Source organism: Rhinatrema bivittatum, chromosome 6 (genome assembly GCF_901001135.1).
Source record: "Rhinatrema bivittatum chromosome 6, aRhiBiv1.1, whole genome shotgun sequence".
NCBI classification, from domain to species: Eukaryota; Metazoa; Chordata; class Amphibia; order Gymnophiona; family Rhinatrematidae; genus Rhinatrema; species Rhinatrema bivittatum.
Genome location: NC_042620.1, coordinates 178,024,780 through 178,043,121, shown reverse-complemented (window position 1 = coordinate 178,043,121; position 18,342 = coordinate 178,024,780). Strand labels below are relative to the sequence as shown.

General features: G+C 47.9%; 1 protein-coding gene across 5 annotated transcripts in view; it reads right to left on the bottom strand.

Moving 5' to 3' along the window:
* VPS8 (VPS8 subunit of CORVET complex) overlaps window positions 1-18,342 on the bottom strand; it is an 818,099-nt gene that overhangs the window by 641,796 nt on the left and 157,961 nt on the right. The window lies entirely within an intron of this gene.

Here is an 18,342-nt window from a genome sequence, read left to right as displayed (position 1 = left end):
CATCTTTAATGATTTGAATACATTTGGAATCCCCTTGAGATCTAACTAATTGTGCTAATAGCCTACCAGATTTATTCCCATGTAAAAAGAATTCAATGCTTAATGAAACCACCAATGTTATGCTTTTTGCTCTATCAAGTTGTTTAGAAGATACTGAATTTCAATAAACCATTTCCTAACTGTTGTTAAATTATGAGGTGTCAATTGCCCTCTAAAGCAATGATATCCTTGGATAGAGATTTCCGTTTTGCGATAATAAAACTGATTAATTTCCCTCTAAGAATGGCCTTAGCCATCTCCCAACACAAGACCAGTTCACTGGTATGTTGTGAATTATGTTGTGAATTATGATTACCAAACAAATTCTATTTTTTATTTATACATTTTTGAAGTTCTCTTTATTATCTAGCTATAAAGGCATTTTCCAATGCCACTCTCCTTTAGAAAGACATGTTTCAATAATTCAAGCAACTGGCATGTGATCAAAAAATCAATGTGTCAATCTTTGTTTGTCAAACTTTAGAAAAAAGGATTTCAGACACCAAAATGTAGTCTATCCTCAAATGCATCTCGTGTGCCCTAGAACTGTGAGAATAGTCTCTATTCACAGGATTTAAAATTTTCAAAACATCAAGAACTTTCATCTGGTTACCTAAAAATGACATACCTTTTTCTATTCCCATAAGCTTTTGTGAGGAATTAGGAGACTTGTCTAAACTCTCATCCACTAGACAATTAAAGTCTCTTCTAAAGGAAAATTAGTTTCTTACCTGATAATTTTCGTTCCTGTAGTACCAAGGATCAGTCCAGAACACCTGGGTTGTGACTCCGCACCAGTAGATGGAGACAGAGCAAGACCTGTCGGCTCAGCCATATATGACAGTGTGCCAGCCACAGCCCCTCAGTCTTACGAAATGTCAAAGTAGAAACATGAACTCAGTAACCTTGACTAAAATTAACTTAACCAGGGAGCAAAACAAAACCCCCACTGGAACAGAACTCCCTTAACCGAGGGAGCGAAACAAGGAATTGGATTAGGCAATCAACCACGAGCGGGCTCTCCGTTACTCCGAAAACAGCAATGTGGGTGGGATCCTGGACTGATCCTTGGTACTACAGGAACGAAAATTATCAGGTAAGAAACTAATTTTCCTTTCCCTGTACGTACCAGGATCAGTCCAGGACACCTGGGATGTACCAGAGCCAACTTACCAAGGGTGGGAAGCAGAGAGTCCCGCTCGGAGTACCCTCTCTCCAAAACCCTCGGAATCAGTAGCCTGAACATCCAACCGGTAGTGTCTAATGAAGGTGTGTAACGACTTCCAGGTAGCCGCCCTGCAAATCTCTTGAGGCGACACCTGAGAAGATTCCGCCCAAGACGCAGCATGGGAACGTGTCGAGTGAGCTCTGAGACCCACGGGAACCAGCTTTCCCCGCACCACGTACGCTGAGCCAATGGCCTCCTTGAGCCAACGGGCAATCGTCGTGCGGGACGCTGCGGCACCTTTCTTTGGACCAGAAAATAGAACAAAAAGATGATCTGTCACTCGAAAAGGATTAGTGACTTCCAGATAGCGAAGGAGGGACCTCCGCACATCTAGCTTTCGTAAGTCTCTCGTTACCGGATCAGCGGACTTCCCAACCACGAAAGCTGGAAGCTCAACCGATTGATTCAAATGAAATGCCGACACGACTTTCGGCAAAAAGGAAGGAACCGTCCGCAAGGAAACTCCTGATTCGGAAATGCGCAAGAACGGCTCCCTACAGGATAGCACCTGCAACTCCGAAACACGCCGTGCCGAAGCAATCGCCACCAGGAATACGGTCTTCAGCGTGAGATCTTCCAAAGTTGACCGCTTCAAGGGCTCAAACGGCACCGAGCATAAGGAGGAGAGAACCCAATTAAGGTTCCAGGACGGACAGGGATGACGCAATGGAGGACGGAGATGCTTCGCTCCCCGAAGAAACCGGGAAATATCCGGGTACAGGGCCAGGGGAAACCCCTGAACCTTACCTCGCAAGCAACCAAGTGCCGCAACCTGTACTCGCAGGAAGCTGCACGCCAGTCCTTTGGCAAGACCAGCCTGGAGAAATGCAAGGATATCGGAGACGGAAGCTGACGTGGGAACCACCCCACGCTTCACGCACCAGTCTTCAAAAACCACCCAGACTCGGACATACGCCAAAGACGTAGACTGCTTCCAGGACCCTAACAGCCTGGCTACCACCGCATCTGAGTAACCTTTCCTTTTCAAGCGGTTCCTTTCAAAAGCCATGCCGCGGAGACGAAGGGGGGCGTCCACCGACAACTGAATGAGATCGGCAAACCACGGACGACGAGGCCACTCCGGCGCCACCAGGATCACTTTGGACGGGTGCAGCTCTATGCGTCGGAGGATCTTGCCTATCATCGGCCACGGCGGAAACACATACAGCAACACGTCTGTCGGCCAGGGAAGAGCCAAAGCGTCGACGCCCTCGGCCCCTCGCTCGCGGCGTCGGCTGTAAAACCGTGGGGCCTTTGCATTGTGCCATGTGGCCATCAGATCCATGTGGGGAACTCCCCACGTCCTGCAGATGAGCATGAAGGCGTCCTCCGCCAGTTCCCATTCCCCGGGATCCAGGTGATGACGACTGAGAAAATCTGCCTGGACATTTTCGACTCTGGCAATGTGAGACGCTGCGATGTAGCTGAGATGTTGCTCCGCCCAGCCTATCAACAACTGCGCCTCCTCCGCTACTAGTGGACTCCTTGTCCCGCCTTGTCGATTGATGTAGGCTACGATGGTCACGTTGTCCGACAATATTCGCACCACCTTTCCCCGTATCAACGGCAGGAAGGACTGCAGTGCTAGGCGAGCCGCTCTGGTCTCTAGCCGATTGATGGACCACTGCGCTTGAGTCGAGGACCACCGGCCCTGTACCGACTTGCCTAGGCAAACCACTCCCCATCCGGAGAGGCTGGCATCCGTGGTCACTACCGTCCAGTTGGGAACTAACAGGGACACACCGCAAGTCAGGTGATCCGACACTAGCCACCATTGCAGGCTGTCCCTCGCCTGATCCGTGAGCGGCAGCGGAAGGTGGAATTCCTCTGATACCAGCTTCCAACGGGATAGCAAAGATGATTGTAATGGACGTAGATGAGCGAACGCCCAGGGGACCAACGCGAGTGTTGACGCCATAGATCCCAGAACCATCAGGTAATCGCAAACCAGCGGTAGCCAAAGAGACAATAACCACTTGACTTGAGACTGCAGCTTGCGCGCGCGCTCCCCGGACAGGAACACCCGGCCCCGTTTCGTGTCGAAGATGGCTCCCAGATATTCCAAGGACTGGGTGGGAACTAGATGACTCTTGCTGAAGTTGACGACCGAGCCCAGGGACTGCAGCAGCTGGAGGACTCTGTCCACGGCTATCCGACACTGACTCTCGGACTTGGCCCGGGTCAACCAGTCGTCCAGGTAAGGGTATACCAAGAAACCCTCTCGCCGAAGCTGAGCGGCCACCACGACCATCACCTTTGTGAACGTACGAGGAGCCATCGCCAGCCCGAAGGGGAGCGCCCGAAACTGATAATGTCTCCCCAGGATGCAGAACCTGAGGAACCGTTGAAACGATGGCTGGATACCCACATGGAGGTACGCTTCCGTGAGATCTAGCGAGGCCAGGTATTCGCCGGGCCGCACCGAGGCAATTACTGAGCGAATTGTCTCCATTTTGAAGTGTGGGACGCGAAGGCACCTGTTCACCGCTTTCAGATCCAAAATCGGTCTGGACGTGCCGTCTTTCTTTGGAACGATGAAGTAAATCGAGTAACGGCCCGTGCCCTGCTGACGGACCGGGACGGGGGAAATGGCTCCCAACCTGTCTAGGCGCCCGAGGGTCCCTAGCACGGCTGCCCTCTTCTCTGGATGTTTGCAGGGTGACACCAGGAACCTGTCTGATGGGATTCGAGCAAAATATAAAGCGTAACCGTGTCTTATCACGTCGAGGACCCAGTGATCCGACGTTACCTTGACCCATTCCTCGAAAAATAACGTCAACCTCGCCCCGACGTTGGGAATTACGGCCTGGGGTGGAGGCGAGGAATGGGTCAACCTCATCTCATTGCGAGGCCTTGGACCCCGCTCCCGACGGGGTTCCCCCCTGTCTACCGGATCTTTTCCCACGAAAGGACTGCGACCACTGGGAAGACCGAGTGGAAGACGACCGGTATGCGGGACCCGAAGATCTCTGAGGACACGACTTCCTGCTTCCATGAAAATTGGGCCTACTGGAAAAGGAGGACTGGGACCGAGACCTGTCCTCAGGCAATTTGAAAGCCCTGTTCTCCCCCAGGGAAAGCATCAAATCATCCAATTCCTTGCCGAACAACAGCTTTCCCTTAAACGGAAGCGAGCCTAGGTGAGCCTTGGAGGAGCCGTCCGCCGCCCAGTTACGAAGCCAAAGGAGACGACGCGCGGAGACAGCCGCGACCATGGCCCTAGCAGAAGTCCGCAGGAGATCGTGGAGCGCATCTGCTCCATATGCTATCGCTGCTTCTAAGCGGTCCGCCTGTGAGGCTTCCTCTTCCGAGAGGCCCGCATTTGCCTGGAGGACCTGAGCCCAACGCAAACTGGCTCTCATAGCAAAGTTAGTACAAATGGCGGCCCGGACTCCTAAAGCCGATACCTCAAAGATCTTCTTGAGTTGTACTTCCAGCTTCCGGTCCTGGATATCTCTGAGGGCCGTGGCTCCTGTGACAGGGATCGTCGACCGTTTGGTCACCGCCGAAACCGCTGCGTCCATCTTCGGGATCCTTAACAGCTCCAACGCCTCCTCCGGCAGAGGATAAAGCTTGTCCATGGCCTTGGTCACCTTCAGGCCTAACTCCGGTGTATCCCATTCCTTAAACAGGATATCCGTCGACAAAAAATGGAAGGGGAAAGCCACTGCAGGGCCAGTGAGACCCAAAAGCACCGGATCCATGTTGGCCTCCTGCTGGGCGACCACCGGCGGAGCCTCGATCCCCAGCTCCTTGAGGATCGCTGGGATAAGCGGGGCCAGTTCCTCCCTGTGGAAGAGGCGGACCACCTTCGGGTCATCGCCTTCCACGGCTTGCGCCCCTTTGCCCACACCGGGCGGGGTGGAACCGCCCCCTGGCTTCCCTCGGTCCCCCGCGGGGACTCCTTGTGGGAATCCACCTCATCATAGGTGGAAGATTCACTATCCGTGTCCTGTGGGGCACCCCGCGGGATTAGTGTCTCTTTTGTGGAATCAGGTGGGAGACCCGAAGACCCCTTGACTTTCTTCTGCTTAGGACCCGACCTGTGAGCCCCCGAACCGACCCCCGACCTATGCCTACGCCTGCGGCCCCTATGCTTAAGGACCTTGCGCAGCAACAACGCTAAATCATCAGAAAAAGAAGAAGAACCAGAGGCCGAAGAATCCTCACTGTAACTAACCTCCCCAGGGGGGCGCTGCCCCCCCCCCGGGGTGTCCCGTCCCCCCGGCGGAATCGGTCGCGGGGAAAGCGGGGGGGGGGGGGGCAAGGCGCCATCTTCCACGGGCACCTGCGCGATTTCGCGGGCCGAATTCAAGATGGCCGACACTCCCGCGCTAAGCGGGAAGAGCTCCTCTGGCCCCCCCGACGCTGCTGCTACACGCGGCGGCGAACGAATCGCCCGGGAGGGCCCCCCCCCGACGCGGCTCGGGCGGCCCCTCGCCCCCCGGGACACAGGACGCGCAAAGGCCCTCCCTTGAGAGGCGCGCGCCGAGCCACATGCTCGGCAGGCCGACCCGCGCGGCATGAGGATCGATCGTGGCAAGAAAACGGCAGAGAACCAAATTAAAACAAATTTTAAATCCGCCCCCCCGGCAAGCGGCCCCCCTCCCGTGAAACGAGATGGAGCAGCGAGGAACAGAGAGCCGGCAGGCAGAAAAAAACCAAAACCTTTTTTTTTTTTTTACATTTACTTGCCGTTGTCCACGGTCCTGAAGCCCTGTTCCAGCGGGGGTGAGTGAACCAGGCTCCCCGGTGTCACCCCCGACGCTGCCACTTGAACAGCCGGGTCCTCGACCCTGGCAGCGGCCTCAACCAGGGGAGGATGGTCCCCTCAGAACCTCCCAACCCCCCTGGGAGGCAGGGCGGACCAAACTTAAAAACAGCCCTTCACAGAAAAAAAGAAAACAAGAAGAGCCTGGGAAAAAAAAAAAAAAAAACTTCACTAACCAGCACTTTTAAACTTAAAAACAAGAACCAAACTACCCCTAACTGACTAGCAGGACCCAGGGCAGCCGAGGCTGTGACTGCATGTGCACCATCTACTGGAGACAGAGTAAGACTGAGGGGCTGTGGCTGGCACACTGTCATATATGGCTGAGCCGACAGGTCTTGCTCTGTCTACATCTACTGGTGCGGAGTCACAACCCAGGTGTCCTGGACTGATCCTGGTACGTACAGGGAATAATAATCAGATCTTCCCCGAAAGATAAAATTGAAGAGACCATATTCACAAAAAACACTTGAGATTAATTATTGGGTACATAAATTGAGGCTATAATTACTTGTCTCCCACAGAGTTAAACATAAGTGATAATAAACCTACCTTTGGATCTGAAATAGTTCTTTCTAAATGAAATACCACACATCTGTATATTAAAATGGCCACCCCACTACTTTTAGTGATTCCTGAAACAAAGAAAACCTGGGAAATCCATCTGCATTTCAACTTAAGTGGGCTCTAAATCAGGAGATGAGTTTCCTGTAAAAGAGCTATTTGCACTCTTAACCTCACTAGGAGGCATAAAACTTTTTCTCTTTTAATCAGAATATTAAGGCCAGCCACATTCCATGTCACAAATTTAAGGTGGGTCACCATAATACACCAGCTAGAACACTACTGACAAAAATGTACCACATTTGCATTGTCTGCTGCTTCTCAGCCTAAGAAACTGCAAACATAACAATGACGATAGTGCAGTCTCAAAAAAGGTGAACGGTAACTTCATCTCTCGCTCACCTAAACTACTACAAATGCTCTTCACAATCCCACCTACTCTAACCCTACCCCCTAACAATAACTCTCAGAGACTAAACTGGTATATCTCTAACAAGAATAATGAACATATCAAAAATAGTTGAAAGCCATCAAGCAATGACATAGGAACATTTTACAAGCGTTTGGGTACCACCACCGAAATGAAAAACAAAAAAGTATGGGGCGGATTTTCAGAGCCCTGCTCGCCTAAATCCGCCCAAATCCGGGCGGATTTAGGCGAGCAGGGCCCTGCGCGCCGGTGAGCCTATTTTACATAGGCCTACCAGCGCGCGCAGAGCCCCGGGACTCGCGTAAGTCCCGGGGTTTTCGGAGGGGGGCGTGTCGGGGGCGGGACCGAGCGCAGCGGCGTTTTCGGGGCGTGTAGACAGCGTTTTGGGGGCGGGTGCGGGGCGTGGCTACGGCCTGGGGCGGTCCGGGGGCGTGGCCGCGCCCTCCGTACCCGCCCCCAGGTCGCGTCCCGGCGCGCAAGAGGCCCGCTGGCGCGCGGGGATTTACGCCTCCCTCTGGGAGGCGTAAATCCCCCGACAAAGGTAAGGGGGGGGCTTAGACAGGGCCGGGTGGGTGGGTTAGGTAGGGGAAGGGAGGGGAAGGTGAGGGGAGGGCAAAAGGAAGTTCCCTCCGAGGCCGCTCCGATTTCGGAGCGGCCTCGGAGGGAATCTACCCCTATATGAATATCCAAATATGCAAACTTACAAAAACCAAATAGAAACAAAATTAGTGAAACATCTTTTCTAACTCCATAGGCATTTCATTGAACTGGCTAAACAGAAAGTAGATCATTCATTTTAATTTGGCATAGCCCAACTTTGTATTATGCTATGCTGTCAAGCATTTTCATTCAAGGACTGAATGAAGGGCTTTGTCTGGCCTCCATACCAAATCTTCAGCCGAGAAAGATACTGAAGGACAAACTTAACTTTTATATTAAATAAATTGGCATAAACAAGGGATAAATTCTGTCACCCGACAGAAATTTTGTTAGAGAAACCTTGAATCAATATTTTCTTCTCATGAATTCCGATTTTTTGTAGGATTGAAATATCAAAGCCTTATGAGCATAATTGAGCAACCATTGCTATCACCACTCAGGGCCTCATCAAGTTTGCTGGTTTGGCTCCCAATCCGTGCACCTGCTCAAACAGCAATTTCCCATTTAATTCTGGTAAATTTAACTGAGCGGGTAGCCATCTCTCTAATATGGATCCTAATTCAGTTTGGCACTGGCTCATCTATTTTCTAAAAGGCCCAGATTCCTGCAGAAAGAAATGTTTTCAAGATCATCAATTTTTTCATCCATCTCTGTAGCCTTTTTTTTTTTTTTTTAAATAAGAGTGTGAAGTTGAGCCTGTAGTGCAAACAGTCGTCTTCTCCTGCCAAAAATGTGCTGTTCCGTGCCATCCATACACCTGCCAGTCTCGACTATGGCAATATTAAGCACGTTAAATTGTGAATAGAGCTTGTCAAATGAGAAATTACTTTCTGTAGACCAGACAGATGAATTCAGAACCAGTGGGTTATGCACCTCTACCAGCATATGGAGATGGAGCAAAGCGGACATCACAGTATATATATCCTTGCAGTGACATCAGCCTGCCAGTATTCTCTACAAAAGTCAACTGTGGACAGACTAGCAAAAACTTGATTAATAACAGATAGCCATTTTAGTACTCAGCCAATAGGAAACACTGAGCTTAGACAAATAATGTATCAATACTAGTCTAGGGACTGGACTAACACTTACCTGTAACTTCTGGAACACGTAGCCTTGCAGGAGGATCACAGCACAGTTATTCACCAGCAAGGGTGGGAAGCTGAATTCATCTGTCTGGTCTAAAGAAAAGGAAATTATCAGGAAAGTAGTAATTTCTCATTTCTTAGCATCCAGACATATAAATTCAGAACCAGTGGGATGTACCCAAGCTACTCCTGAATAGGGTGGGAGGCTGCCCGCGGTCCTGTCAAAAACACACTTGCAAAGGTTGAGTCCTCCCAGGCCCGCACATCCAGACTATAATACCTGGAAAAATTGTGTAAGGAGGACCATGTCGCAGCTCAGCAAATGTCGACGGGAGATGATAATCTAACTTCCGCCCATGACACTGCCTGAGCCCTAGTGGACTAAGCCCTACCTGACTAGATAATGACTGCTCAGAATCCACATAAGCGGTTGTGACTACCTCCATAATTTAGCAAGCTATTGTAGCCTGCAAAGCCAGTTTGCCCTATTTGCCTTCACCGTGAAGGACAATCAAGCAATCCGTCTTCCAGAAATGTTTAGAAACCTACAGATAACTCACAATATGTCTCTTGACTTTCAAGGGTTGCAATAGGCAATATTTTTCCACATCTCTTTCCCTATACAGAGACAGCAGGGAAATGGACTGATTCAAGTGAAGATCCGAGACCACTTTTGGCAAAATATACGACCCATTAAAGGAAAAGAGGGGGAGATCCAAGATTACAACAGGAGCTCAATCATTAAGATATCTGATATTACAAAAAGGAAAAAAGGGATTCCATAATATATATATATCTATATCTATAGCCATGATAGGTTAGGTAGCACTCTGATATGTCATAAGGGAATGCGAATCTAGGAAAGAGCGTAATTGAGAGGGGTCAAAAAACACATCTTATATTATTAAATTTCACCACGCATTTGCTAGGATAACGTATAGTAATTACTGCACCAAGGGCTGACAAAATAAAGGCTAAAAGAACAGCGTTCAAGAAATATAAAAGATCCCAAAAGGAGGAACACAAAGAAGAATATTTATTTATTTATTTAATTTCTTTTACTATACCGATGCTCAAGACTAGGTCTTATCGTACCGGTTTACAATGTAACTGAGGGGAAACCAATTAACATCAAGGTAGAAAGTAAAGTTACATTAAACAGGGAGCGTAAAACCTGGGCAATGGAAGACAGTACAGAATTTAAACTAAGAAACAATTAGAGAGAGATAAATATATAATCAACAAAAACTATAAGATACGTAAACATAGATTTATCCTAGGCAGTTATTAGCATGGTATGTCCAGTGAGAGAAGGAAAGGGTGAGGTTGGGTGGGGGGGGAAGGGGAGAGGGAGAATGAGAGTCAGTGATGGTTGAGGAGATCCTTCAGCGGTAGGCTTCTGCGAACAGCCAGGTTTTCAATATCTGGTAGAACTGAGGGAGATGAAGAAATTAATCAAGATGGCAAAAAGTCAAGCGGAAGAGAGGATTGCCAAAGAGGTAAAGAGTAGTAACAAAACATTTTTCAGATACATCAGTGAAAAGAGAAAAGTTCAAAGTGGTATACTGAAATTGAAAGGTGGAAAGGATCAATGTGTGGAGAGAGACGAAGAAATGGCAGAAATATTAAATGAATACTTCAGTTCTGTGTTCACTAAAGAGGACCCTGGAGAAGGACCGTCACTAGTTAACAAGAAACTGGAGGGGAATGGAGTAGATGTAACTCCATTTACAGTAGAAAATGTATGGGAAGAGCTGGTGAAACTGAAAGTGGACAAAGCCATGGGGCCTGATGAAGTTCATCCCATAATACTGAGGGAGCTCAGAGATGTGCTGGCGGGTCCGCTGTGTGACCTGTTCAATAGATCCCTAGAAACGGGAGTGGTGCCGAATGATTGGAGGAGAGCGGTGGTGGTCCCGCTTCACAAGAGTGGGAACAGAGAAGAGGCTGGTAACTACAGACCGGTTAGCCTCACTTCGGTGGTGGGAAAAGTAATGGAGTCACTGTTGAAAGAGAGAATAGTGAACTATCTACAGTCGGGAGAATTGCTGGACCAGAGGCAGCATGGATTCACCATTGGAAGATCCTGTCAGACAAATCTGATTGACTTTTTTGACTGGGTAACCAAGGAATTGGATCGAGGAAGAGCACTCGATGTCATCTACTTGGATTTCAGCAAAGCTTTTGACACTGTCCCGCACAGGAGACTGGTGAATAAAATGAGAAGCTTAGGAGTGAGTGCAGAGGTGGTGGCCTGGATTGCAAACTGGTTGACGGACAGAAGACAATGTGTGATGGTAAATGGAACTCTCTCTGAAGAGAGAGCGGTTTTAAGCGGTGTACCGCAGGGATCAGTGTTGGGACCGGTCCTTTTCAATATCTTTGTGAGCGACATTGCGGAAGGGATAGAAGGTAAGGTATGTCTTTTTGCGGATGACACTAAGATCTGCAACAGAGTGGACACGCCAGAAGGAGTGGAGAGAATGAGACAGGATTTAAGGAAGATGGAAGAGTGGTCGAAGATATGGCAGCTGACATTCAATGCCAAGAAGTGCAAAGTCATGCATATGGGGAGTGGAAATCTGAATGAACTGTATTCGATGGGGAGAGAAAGGCTGATGTGCACGGAGCAGGAGAGAGACCTTGGGGTGATGGTGTCTAATGATCTGAAGTCTGCGAAACAATGTGACAAGGCGATAGCTAAAGCCAGAAGAATGCTGGGCTGCATAGAGAGAGGAATATCGAGTAAGAAAAGGGAAGTGATTATCCCCTTATACAGGTCCTTGGTGAGACCTCACCTGGAGTATTGTGTTCAGTTCTGGAGACCGTATCTCCGAAGAGACAGAGACAAGATGGAGGCGGTCCAGAGAAGGGTGACCAAAAAGGTGGAAGGTCTTCATCAAATGACTTATGATGAGAGATTGAAGAATCTAAATATGTACACCTTGGAGGAAAGGAGGAGCAGAGGTGATATGATACAGACTTTCAGATACTTGAAAGGTTTTAATGATCCAAAGACAACGACAAACCTTTTCCATAGGAAAAAAATCAGCAGAACCAGGGGTCACGATTTGAAGCTCCAGGGAGGAAGATTCAGAACCAATGTCAGGAAGTATTTCTTCACAGAGAGGGTGGTGGATGCCTGGAATGCCCTTCCGAAGGAAGTGGTGAAGACCAGAACTGTGAAGGACTTCAAAGGGGCGTGGGATAAACACTGTGGATCCATAAAATCAAGAGGCCGTCAATAAAGAGTGGGTGGCTCGCCAGAATGACAGCTACTGCCTGGAGATAATACCCTTATTCAATAAACATACACATGGTTACTGTGACTCCCAACATCGCTCTAAGCTACAACAGCAAGAGGAAATGTGGAAAAAAGGATTCGCACTCACAAAGTGGGGAGTAGCTGGCTTGTTACGGCGGTTACTACCCCAAACCAAATAAGCCTGATACTTCACTTTCAATGCATATCCAGCATAGCTCTCTGCTTCAACGGCAGGGGAGAAGAAAAACTGATACTTCACGCATATCCAGCATAGCTCTCTGCTTCAACGGCAGGGGAGAAGAAAAACTGATACTTCACGCATATCCAGCATAGCTCTCTGCTTCAACGGCAGGGGAGAAGAAAAAAGGATTCGCACTCACAAAGCGGGGAGTAGCTGGCTTGTTACGGCGGTTACTACCCCAAACCAAATAAGCCGATACTTCACTTTCAATGCATATCCTGCTTCAACGGCAGGGGAGAAGAAAAACTGATACTTCACGCATATCCAGCATAGCTCTCTGCTTCAACGGCAGGGGAGAAGAAAAACTGATACTACACGCATATCCAGCATAGCTCCCTACTTCAACAGCAGGGGAGAAGAAAAACAACCAATAAGGGCTGAATAACACAGTCTGGGTAAAACAAATAAGCATGGGTGTAGCTTGCTTATTGCGGCGGTTACTTCCTCTACTACCCGTAACTAATCAAGCTTGATATTTCACTTGGTTGCAGCTCCATCACTGCTCTCTACATTAATGGTGGGGGTGGAAGGGAAATAGAACCAAAGAGCTAAGAGAAACAGATAAGTATGAGAAAAAAAAATGTGTGAAGCTTGCTGGGCAGACTGGATGGGCCGTTTGGTCTTCTTCTGCCGTCATTTCTATGTTTCTAAGTTCTCTTGCCCCTTGGCACATAGCAAGAAATTTCTTCCTTCGTAGTTAAGTGACTCTGGTTATGTCTGGATAGACCCAAATCTTCTCAGCCAGATATAACTTCTCTCTATTTCGAAGAAATAATCTCAATATAGTGTCTCCATCAGATGGAAACACAAAAGTAATCAACAAAGTCCCACAAAACTCTATTTGTTCTTCTGTAGATTGTTCAAATTAAATCCGTAAGATTCCCAGTTTCCAATGGCTGTACTGCCTCATTCTTAGTTCCACCTTGACAGTTGATGTAGGCCACAGTCATCGCATTGCTTGATAGGATACATATTGAATGGCCATGTAACCTTGGCAGATAGGAAAGAAACACGAAATGTACCGCTCTTGTCTGACCGATTGATAGACCATGAGGCCTCACGCCTGTTTCAACCACTGGCCCTGCGCTGACTGATCTTGCCACAGCACCCTCCATCCGGAGAGGCTTGCATTAGTGATGACTATCACCCAATTGGGAACCTCCAATTTTGCACCACGCTCAAGACTGCTGCAAGTTAGCCATCAAGAAAGACTGTCCCTGGCTTCCCCCTCTAATGGAAGAGGAACATCAAACTCTTCCAATAATGGATTCCAGCAGGAGAGAAGAGCCCCCAGCAGAGTCCGCCCAATGCATTAATACCAATGTTGGTGCCATAGAACCCAGGAACTGTAAATAGTCCCAACCCCTGGGCACTGAAAGCTCTAGCAGAAGCCGAATCTGACTCTGCGATTTCAGCAATTTCTCTCCGTGAGAAACACTCTCTCCGCCAGCATGTTGAACTGAACTCCCAAATACTCAAGTTTGAAAGAGGAATAAATAGTTCTTGCAAGGTTCATGACCCATCCTAGAGACTTCTAGTGCATCAGTACCTTTTATACTGATTGTCAACAGAGATCCTATTATTTCACATTATATGAACCAAACATCCAGACATGGATGCACCAACACACACTCCTTTTGCAATGCAGCCACCACCATCACCATCACCTTGGTGAAGATATGGGGAGCCATCGCCAGATGAAGGGAAGTGCTCGAAACTGAAAATATTCCCTTAGGACCATGAACTTCAGGAATCTCTTGTGCTCTGGCCTGTTGGTTATGTGCAGATATGCCTCTATCAAGGCGAGAGATGTCAAAAACTCTTCCTTACATACCGCCGCTATGACAGAGTTTCCATGCGGAAATGGGAAACCTTGAGAGCTGCATTTGCCTCCTTTAAATCCAATATCTCTTAAATTGGATATGGGGGGGCAGAAACAGGAAGCTTAACTTTAAATTGACCTCCGCCACACTAAGCGTGTTTAGGGTCTGAGCCAATAGACTCAGCAAGACATCTCTGTGAAAAAAGAAAGAAAATCTGAGCAGAGTCCATAGTGGCTCTCAATCATATGTAATTTCTCCCTCTTCTAGAGGTGAGAAAGCCAATTCCCCATCGGAATCCTCCGATGAGTCATGATCCACATCCCCTTGAACGTTACCAGGGACAGCCTCCCTGCAGCATTTGACCACCATGACTGACAAATGGGAGGCCCGAGCATGAGATTTCTACATAGTATGTTGCTTCGCCTTCGCTGGGCGCCCTTGCAGAAAGATCTGCAGGACCTGAAAACATTCCACTCAGGAGGAGGAGGATGGATCTATGTCATAGCCTATAGGCCCAACCTTGCTCTCTCCAACCTTTCTCTGTAAGGATGCTTTTGCTGTCGAGAACAAGGGAGAAGGAAAAAAGACCATTGCCTTGCCTCCCACTCCACTCCAGAGACACCATAGGCCGAGGAGATGTTCCAACTTGGGCAAAAGCTGTAATAGTCAAATCGCTCTGAGCATCTAAATAGTGCTGACAAACAGAGAGCGAGTGAGGACTGAATTGTTATCAGGCAGCAAGCCTCATAGATAGTAAGGTGCTTAGAACTGTTCGTCCCCGGCGCCTAGCTCTCCTGAAATTTGGCTCTATGTGGCCTCCTGCGCACGCACCCCTCCAGGACACACACAAATACGTGCTCAATACTAGGTCACGGTTGTATGCGCACAAGTACCTGCACAAATATGCACTTGTATAGGCCGTGGTCATACACACACAAGTACCTGCTCAAATAGGTGTTCAAATTTAGGTTGCAGTCTTATGCACACAAGTACCAACGCAAATACGCACTCAAGACTAGGTTGCAGATGTACGTGCTTCAATCTAGGCCGTGGCCATACCTGCACAGGTTCCCATGCATGCAACTGCCAAACAGAGAGAATGCACGCACCTGCCTACACACATGGGAAAAGAACCACTTCCGTGGCCTACCACACAGCTAAGCAAAGCCTGCCTGCCCCTTCAGTGCGTTTAGGTCCGGATCCATTCAACATCCAGCACCAAAAATCATCAAAGGCCTGAAGAGCTTCTTAACAGCTCAGGCCTTTGATGATCAGGGTGGTGGAAGGGTGGTGGATGCCTGGAATGCCCTTCCGGAGGAAGTGGTGAAGTCTAAAACTGTGAAGGACTTCAAAGGGGCGTGGGATAAACACTGTGGATCCATCAAGTCTAAAGGACGTGAATAAAGAGGAGGCAGCAAAACACTGCACGGAGCGGCAGTAGCCACAGAGGCATTCACGGAGCGGTATGCCAGTGGTTGGTGTTCCACCTTCACGGAGCGGAAGGATGGAGGGCTGCCATCTCCAAAAGAAAAAAATACAGGGGTGGGTAAGAGTATGGGGCAGGGGTGTGGCCTGCTTGTTTGCAGCTGTTGCTACCCCTAATTGAGCTGGATGTTCACTTGGATGCAGATCCGGCGCTGCTCTCTACATTGGTGGTGGGGTGGAGGGGAATTAGGGCTGGAGGGTACTGGAAGCCAATAGTAACAGGTGGGAGAGAGAAAAAGGAAAAAAAAAAAAGTGCGTAGCTTGCTGAGCAGACTGGATGGGCCGTTTAGTCTTCTTCTGCCGTCATTTCTATGTTATGACCAGTCAAGCATCCATGGAGACTGGGGCAGAGAGCCAGCACCCCGCTCTCTGTTCTGCTAAACAAGCTTTGCACGTAAGCAAATTAAAACCGGCAAAAGACCTCTACCAGAACTAGAGACTCCTCTCCTTGGTGCAAGTTTTTTAAACTGTTACATGTAAAGCCTGTTGCTAATTTATTGTTTCACTGTAAACCGAGGTGATGTATGTCTATACGTACCGCGGTATAAAAGAATCTATAAATAAAATAAAAATAAAATAAATAAGTGCCTGTCTGAACTTCCATGGGACAATGAACCACCAGTGATAGTTGAGGAGGGGATTCCCCTGCCTCTCCCGCCGATGTTGCTAGAGAATTGAAAATGGCTGCCGTTTCCATGCTGATGGGTAAAGACTCAGCACTAGACCCATCACCTGTGAAGCTCATTCTACTGGTGCGGCCATGCTCGATGCAGACCAAACTCCATGCCGCTTTTGCCATATAAACATGCTTTTCCTCCCCACACCCATGGCACCACAAGCACCTCAGTGGTAAGCAGGGAAGCAGTCCCTCAGTGCCACAAATCCAACACCCAGTCTCCTCCGCAGGCAGAGAAGCTGCTGAAAAAACCCATTGCTGAGCTCCCTGAGCTAAGATAGCTCCCCCCTAGAACCCTGATGCTGCACAGATTCCTCTAATTAGGTCCTTATCTTTTTTTTTTTTTTTTCACTTTAAGAACAAATAAAGATACATAGAAAACAATAATTTCCTTTGGTACAGAGGCTGAAGTTCCAGGAGGGCAGGCCACATGGCAGATCAGAAAACAGCAAGACCACTGGTTTTATTAGTCTCCTTTTGCCAAACGTTAGTGACCCAACCCAGGGCAAACCGTATAAAAGGGATACTTCTCTGCTCCACTGGGCTTGCAGTGCAGAACTGCCAGTAGATTCTACTGCTGTCTCGTGGGGTATGAGGGATCTGGACCACCAGATGTCCATACTACAGACTTCCGGAACAAGCAATCAGAAGAGTCACCAAACCCCTGCTTGTCCGCCTCAACCCAGTGGGACGGCCCCACCAGGACCTCACAACCCCCTGGGAGGATCCAGAAATTGTCAATCTTTTTTTTCCTTTCTTTCCAGACTGCAGGTTTTACATCATCCACCATCTACTGGAGTCAGAGAAATAAAGGTCAATACTGAGGGCCTGGGTTATGTACAGCGTCTGTGAAACTGTCTCCATCTGCTGGCAGGGAGGCAAAACCCAAGAGTTTGGACTGATCTGGGTACATACAGGGAACAGTGGATATGTTAAGCCGTCATGTCAGTGGGTATTCAGTGAGTGAGTGATTGTTCGTGTGTATGGGATATCAAAAGTTATAGAAAATAGACCTTTGATGTAATTTCATCAGTCTTTTATGTTTTAATTAAAGATTTAATTTAACTACAGCTCTATTAACATTGTGAGAGCCACAAAAAAAAAATAAAAGCGTCATTGAAAAAGTCTATACCACTTAGCCAAGACAGACTACAAGCTCTTGGCGGAAGGGACCATGCTTACAAATGATACTTGCAAAATGTGCTGTCTATAGAATTATTTATTATTAGCAGTAATAATAAACTGCACAATAATGGAGGCGTTTCACCAGGTGGTTTTTTTTTGTTTTTTTAATAAGCAGTATTCTCTTTCTCTCACTCTTTCCATTAAGATGGCCCTGTAATATATAAAACATTTCTTCTCCAAGAAACAAGCAGGTAGCTTTTAAAAGAAAAGTCTACTCAAAATTCTGGATGGCTGTCCAGTGACATAAAAGTGCATTTCCAGCTGGACAATAAATGTTAGTTCCAACTGGGCTATAAGTTAACTTATCTGAAAGAGGGCTTCCAGCTGCTGCTGGAAGTAGTATCTGCCTTTAGCTGTAGCAGAAGAACAGGTGTGGAGAATATGCAGAGATCAATGAGTATTCTACTCCTGCTAACAAAATGTTGATGCTCTTGTTCACCTCTAATTCTGAGCATAAAGTCCTCTCTTCAAACTCTCGTGCCAGTACTGGGGCCTTCCATGTAACTGTACCACTGCAATTTGGAAGCAGTGACCAAAATGAGTAGGGGAGTTTTGCAAGGAGGCAATAGATAATCCATATTCCCCTTCTAGGAAGCTGTACAATTAATTCATTTTGTGGTTAATGCAAGGCAAAGAATGTAGGCACAAAATTAACATACCAGATTTGTTTCATCTAACAAAATACTCTAGAATTAATTTTACACAAGACCCATAGTGTTATATACATAAGACTGAACCAGGAAGCAATTCTGAGCTTGGTTTTTAGAGTAATATCTGCTGGCCAGCCAAAGGCAGCAATGGAAGTGGCAGTGTGAAAAGCTGCATCCTGTTTCATCACTCATGGTTGATCGCTGCAGTTCTTTGCTCATATAATATGTGGAAGGAGC